General features: G+C 32.7%; 1 non-coding gene across 1 annotated transcript; it reads right to left on the bottom strand.

Moving 5' to 3' along the window:
• Nucleotides 1-4,063: 4,063 nt before the first annotated feature.
• On the bottom strand, nt 4,064-4,136 carry TRNAE-CUC. Its single transcript has one exon. It is a non-coding gene; the product is annotated as a tRNA-Glu (tRNA).
• Nucleotides 4,137-7,520: the final 3,384 nt, after the last annotated feature.

Genomic DNA, 7,520 nt, shown 5'->3' with positions numbered 1-7,520 from the left:
CCCAAAGGCTAAGGATCCTTGATTCCAATGACTGAAAATGTTCCGCAACACCTTTACCCTTCTTTGCACTAACATGCTAGAATTTAAAGAGGATCTCCTATTGATAAGTTACCCTTCTTTTCACTGACAAACTACAAACCAAAGGTCCGTTGGAGTCTAGGATACCTCGCTAATAGAATGTGCACTTGATGTCGGCATTACAAATACAAAATTCGCTCTCTTGGTAGCTTTTATATGCTAGTCTCCGCTTTCTTTAACACAAAACAATAATTTTTTTTAAAGAAAGCAGTATAAAAAGAAAAAATAACTTGTTTAATAGGTGAAGTCAAATTAAAAATAAAATTATATTTTACAACTTAGCTTCATCAGTGAAGTTCACATTAATTTGGTGTCAGGAACTCTTATTTTTTTGTCTTCACTTAGTTCATCTCTAAGTTTCTTTCCCATTGTTGGTGGAGTTTCTCCATTTTAAATTCCGCATGCATTTGGATACAATTTTACCTTAGAATTTACTAATACTAATTGTATGTTATAATGAATGTTACTTGAATGTAAATTGTTTAATAGTTCATATTATATATATATATATATATATATATATATATATATATATATATATATATATATATATATATATATATATATATATATATATATATATATTATTTTTCGAACTTTGACGTGATATTATTATTGAAACAACTTTGGCAAATAGATTCCAACATTATGTATGGTGTTCTTTACACTCAAAGAAATAAAAATTCAGCAAGTAAAAGTATTTTACACTTAATTAATCAAGAAATCATAACACCATGCATTTTTACTTCTAAGCGACTGACTCCTAATCTTGGACATGTATATGAAAAATTAATATAATTTTTGATATTAAATTCATATTTATCAAGAAAACTATGATTCCAACTAATTTCTACGGAAACGTCGTTGCACTCACTCGTTATCATTGACTTGGACGCGCCTAAGACAGAGTTCAATCCCTCCATAGTTCTAACGAAAACTTTTGTATTTCCACCTGCTTCATCTCATTAAAAACCTGGACAAGGATATCATGATAATTTTAGATATCAACAAATGTTCCTTATGTTCAGGGACGGAGGGATGTAGGGACAAATTGGGTCCGCCGACACCACTTGATTCTGAAATCCCACAAATTTAGGCTTGTAATTTTTGTAATGTACATGTATCGTGGGGCCAAATATGCTTTATAAAATTGAAATTTTATTTTTAATGGGGTCAAAATCATAAAATTCATCAAATGTACGACGTAAAAACAAAAAGACGATCTAAATCACTATGTCTAATTTAATTAAAATATTGTATAATTTGATTTTCACTTGGTTAATATTAAGAAGTCAATAAAAATGCCTACAAAAAATCGGTAGAAATCTATAATTGCACACCATAACCTAATAAAGCTTTCTTTTAGCATTTTCAAACCCACTAATACCCTCTCATGAAACATTAGGCACTTCATCGCCAACAATCAATACTTCTACTATATCCTAAGAAACAAACGATATGTATTGTACCTTATGGGAGAATTGGAAATAATTGCCCAGAAATAATGGCAATATGATGCCAAAGAAAAAACTATGATGAGATTATGCGAGGTCCATACTTACGAAAAATTGATATGGAAATATCAAATTGAGATTTCCATCAATTTGATAATATTTTAGGATCTAAGGTTCATACTTCAGAAAAATTTCCATCTCAAAGCCACCTGAAATTAGATGTCCAAATAGTAAATAGATGGCAATATGATGCCAATGAAGAAACTACAATGAGATTATGCGAGATGTAGCGTGGTAATGGAGGAAAATGCGGCTTTCTAATCCACATTGTCTCCCTTTAGCTTCTTCCACATATAAATCCATTATGGTCATCTACTAAATCCCATCGTACCAATCAATTAAGTTATATCGTTCACATCAAATAAACCTTAATTCAAATTAATCAAAATGAATTTGAATGATTTTTATTAACAATTAGAATTTTGAAAGCAGTGGACATCTGCTACAAAGATCAAATTGTAGCTAACAATCATATCTTTTTGTTTTGGTGATAGTTAGAAACTGAAACCAAATCAAACAGAGCGATAATTGAAAGGCCCCCCTGGAGTCTCTTCATATGGTAATTGAGTGGGGCCTCCATGGAATCAAATTAAACAATTAAACCAATAAGAAGGAAAAAAAAATATAGGTAAAACAACATTGAATTCTCAGTCGACTAACATACATGATATGGTTTGAATAGCTAGATTTAAAGTTATCCATTGAATATGAAACAATAATATGGAGTGTACGATTAATGTATTAGATCAACTCTCATTGACCGATCAATGTGAACTACTTGTTTTTTGTGGAGTTGACCTATTTGACTGGGACTCGAAATATGGCATTGAACATTTTTGAATTCAGGTGTTATTGTGTTAATGGTCATTCCAATAGGACTCAAAAAATACAGACCTTTTTTGTTCTTCCTCTAAGTTTGGAAAAGAAGTAAATGTTAATTAAGATGTTGGGTTAGATATTATTATAGTTGTAACCGAGATTTGTACTCCAAAATAGTGATAAAAAAGGGAAAAACACTATCTTTTAGTATTTGTTTTTCTTCTTGAACATAGGAGACCATGAGGATTAAGCAGGTAAATGATTAAAATAATTGGTTGTGGAGGTAAAGCATTCATCTTTTCGTTTTTTTCTTCTTCTTCTTGAACATAGGTGACCATGAGGATCAATCAGGTACGGGACCAAAACAATTGGTTGTGTAGGTAAAGCATTCAATATGATGTGGTTAACTATCGATATATAGCATTTCGAGAAGTACATTGAATTATAAGACATCATCATTTATCCACTTTTCTTACCTCCTGAGAGTTTGATTCTTTCACTGCATTATTGAAAATTTGAATGTCAAGCCTTATTGTTCTCTCCATATTCATCAGATTGGGTATCTTCTTTGGGACAACTTCTGCATTATGAATGACGGATAGTGAAAAGATTTTCTTTCTGAAGGGAAACAAATTTGAACAAATGTACATTTTTAGAGCCAGAGACAGATTTATCTTAGTCCAACAAAATTTCTACAGTTTGCATCAACATTAAATTTACAAAGTCTAGTATTAAGAAAATTGCTATTATGGGAGAGGTGATTTACATGTCCCTCTCAAAGACATAAAAAAAAGGAACTTCTAAAGCAGAGTTGAGTAACAATAAACCAAATTCCAAATGTAAATCAATTTTGCTTTGCCTGCAACATCATGTAGTTGAGTATATATTGAAGGTGATTTCCTTGGAACAGAGTACTCGTGGTGTGTTCAGCAAATTTTGCTGTAAAGAAACAAAATAATACAACACACATCTTCAATAAAATAAACTTTCTTAATGCCATCGGATTCTCAAGTAATGATGTGAATTAACCGTCACTTGAATCATAAAAAATGGAAGTTCTTGAAGGCAAAAGAATGGCTTGTAAACCTTTACTATAAATACATCCAAGTGCAAACATAAGCAATATGAAAAGGGTGCTCCAGAAGGTATCATTTACTAAAGAGAAAATCTACATGGTTTAGAATGCTACATGGTTTAGATTAACCACTTTTCTTTATAAAGTGGTTGATCTAGATGCCTCTTACTCGAAAGCTACATTATAATTGCATTGCAGATACCATGGTTTAGAATCCAAGCAAGCTTTTCCTTCTTGTGGTATCTCTCCAGAAACCGAAATTGCTCATATATATTTGTGCACAGGTTAAGTAATCCAATGTCAACTATTATGACAGAGATGGAATATGTATGGTTTTGAATGCACACTTCAGTTCCTAGGGTTTCACTTGTTGAACTATATACCCTTCACCCATGAATATAATTGTTTTGAAAGACTTCACGAAGAATTAGAATTAGATTGTTCCATTCTGATCCTTCTCATATACCAAGATGATATATGGCACCCTTATTGATCCTACGCATGTGTTACACTACATAATTGAAGATCTAATATTGTCAACTGAAGCATGTGAGGTTTTATCCTACCCAAATAACAATGCCATCTGCGGGAGTCGAACCCACAACTACATGGTTGAGAACCATATGCTTTTCCATTTGAGCTAAGACGGCAAGTAAAGTGATTACATGAGTGAACCATATGGTATTGTGCTAACATACTATCCTAGGAGTAACTTAGAGTAAGGAATAACACAATTTGTAAAAAGGATCAGAGGGATTCTAAAGAAAGAAACACACAACGTGATGAAGCTGCAATTACGTAGTCATCTATTTCCTCTATTTTGGTAGACTCCTACTTCATGAATCCAAGTTCAGAAGAAATCGAAGTTCAATGTTTTTATGGACACTTACAGATCATAATGATTTTTTTTTAGCATAACATATTAAACGTAATTGATAATTCAAAGAGAACAATCATAGAAAGAAACTTCACTAATAGTAGAAACTGATTTATTCTTTTAATAAACTGTAAGTTCTTATTTGTTTTTTCCTCGGCCATGACCAAGATCCAAATTACAGAACAGAGATCTAAACAGGGGATACTATGAAAAGAAGGAAAAAAAACACTACCAACAAAAAAGAGAATTGAAGGAAACATATTTCCAGGATCATGTTCAAATAGAAAAAAAAACATAGCCACGCCTATAGAGACGTGAATATCCACCTGGTATATAGGTTACAAATGATTCCCCTTTGGCTTTGAATATGAACTATAACTTTCTTATTTGAAGGTATAGAAGAATACCTGAATAGCTGCTGATTGGAGGTCAAAAGCAGCGAATACCAAGCCCTTTGCATTTTCCATGTGCAATCTGTCAGGGTTTCCCGAGCCCTTTGCATTTTCCTAAGGCACTTGTCTGCGTGCATCCTTGAAGATGTTGTATCCAGTGGATCCAAAGTAAACTAAGTAATTAGACTATCGAACTACATAAATGGAAAAATTATAGAAAACTATTTAGCATGTATACATCAAAAGTAAGTTAGGCCCCTAATTTAGTAGAACTTATGATGTGCCATATTATACATCATTCGCAAATTCAAATTACTAAAAAAACTGAACACAATTTAGATGGTAGGTAACAGGCTTATGGATGTTTTACAACCAACCAAGCAAAGTATTTTAGCAGAAAAAAAAAGATAATACTTGTCTTACTATTATAGTGCAAAAACCCAAACAACAATAATTATCAAGTTTTTACTGTTTCCAATAGATTTGGGTCTGCTCTTTCTAAGATATAACTTCTTAAAGTAGCAGTATCCATAGCAATACTCAAATTCAGCAGTGAAAGATTGCAAATTATGGGTCCTAAGCCTTTAGAACTAAGAAAAATCTTGTAGAAAATGCTTCACATATGACATCAAAGAAGTTCCTACAAAGATCGTTCACCGCAAATATAAAAAATCAGTTCTGCAAGTTGTTCTCTAGTAAACTAATTAACAAAACAATGTTACCCGTGGCCATTAGGATTCAAGAATAAGTAAACGTTTTATTTTTGTATTTAGAAGCTTGAATGTGAGACTACGTAACCTATTGATGTAAGTTGTTGATCAATGTCATAGACATAGATAGTTCTAATAATGTCACCTCGTCGTTCCTATCTAATTTGGAATTTTGATCTAGAATTCCAACTACTAAAGCATAGTTCTCTTTCTAAATTGCTTTTGCAGGTTTCAACTGAAAGCAAAGATGCAACAGTGAACTTATAGATTCATGTTTTCTATTAATGAGAAAGTGAACCTTAGAGATTCCTATTCTAGAACAGTACATAAGTTGAACAGAAAAAACAACACCCCTCCCTACCTGTATTGCATGTACAAACTCATAAACCCCTTCCAATTTTCTATTTTCTATTAGTATCAACATCTCTAATACCCTCAACAAAAACATCAACAACTCCTCTATTTTCTATTTTCTGTCTTCTGTTCTCACTAAACCTATTAGATAAGCAAGCTGAGAATAAAATCGCATACCCGTTTGGTAGGGTACCACAATAACACCAGATAAAGGTAACTTAAGTGAATGCTACTTCCACATGGCTATTTGGATTAGTTGAATCAAGTCAACACACCAATATTAGTCATCTACTGAGACTCATTGTTTATATGGTATCAAAAGTGATGGTTGTGGTTCTTAAATCCGAGTTCAAACTGCCTGTAGGTTGTAATTCCCACCATTAAATTTATCTAGTCTATGATTATCTGACAACATAGCTTCAAAAAAATTACTTTTAAATTAGCGAAACTCGGTGAGTACTCTATATTCAGGTCACTCTTAAATTACTGATCTTTGAGTAAAATAAATAAGAAAGATATCTTACATGCAAGGATCTTATTGTTGGTTCAATGGAGCCATGCTGAGGCATTCACCTAGGCAGAAAATATTGAAGGAAGCCCTACGTAATATGCATCAGCTCAAAATGAATCTTATAGTTGGTCTAATTTGAATCACTGACTAACGATATATTGTGATGCTTCAAAAGCATTTGGAACAGAAAACAATCAAGAAAATACATGAAAAGAGATAAGTAAATGACTGAAACAATGGAGCCTGGAGTTATAGAGTTATGCATTTAATAAAGAATGATCATCTGTACCTGAAAAAGGTCTGGAACTAAGGATTTTGCCAACAAAAGCTTAGATGTCAGATTTCTCTTAGAGCAGTTGTAGCTGTGACATTGGTCTGAACTTGTTGGCACCACCACCTTCGTTCTCCTTTCAAATCTTGTACGTTAACCTGTTATCAAATGAACAAACTCGTGTTATTTATGAGCCTATGGAACTTTTGTACGAACACTATTAAATCGTAGAAGGATCATACAGAATCGGCAACAAAGCTATATATATAGAGGGAGAGAGTGGGAGAGAGAATATGTTCCATCACCTTTATAAACCAAGTTTACCCAAATAATTGCAAATAACCTCACGTAAGTATGTAACAGATGATACCCCAGAAACCGCGAGCACCCACCCCATGAATCAAATGTTAAATAGCTCACAAATGTAAGACTGGTATAAGCATATCTAAGAAGCTAAAACATAATATTTTTAAGTGCGCTTCCGTTAATTTGAAAAAACATGATTTGGGGGAAGCCATGATTAATATATAGACAGAAAAGTATCATTCGTTTGTAAAGAAACCTAAAATTTAAATTGGATTTGTAATTATGCCAACTTATATCCTTTAAATGACTAAACCATATAGAACCAAGAAACTGCAGCTCAGAAGGCACTCCGAACTTGCTATATAAAGAGTTCATGACGGAAATTCCCATGCATGGCATAACTTAGCGGAGCTTTTATAAAATATAGTATTTCAACATATAGTTAAGGAATCCCTATCCAAGGCTGATCCATGAATGTTAAGGGTTCAAATTCATCCATAGTCCATAGATACTTCAAAGTAAAACAAAAAAAAAACATCCATATGGTATATATGTCAGATAGCATCAGGAGGGAGCTAGCACTAAAGAATTATACCAGCGTTACCCATTGTAA

Source organism: Papaver somniferum, unplaced genomic scaffold (assembly GCF_003573695.1).
Source record: "Papaver somniferum cultivar HN1 unplaced genomic scaffold, ASM357369v1 unplaced-scaffold_114, whole genome shotgun sequence".
Classification (NCBI taxonomy): Eukaryota; Viridiplantae; Streptophyta; class Magnoliopsida; order Ranunculales; family Papaveraceae; genus Papaver; species Papaver somniferum.
Note: the sequence above shows the minus strand (reverse complement) of the source record. Positions and strands in the feature narration are given on the sequence as shown.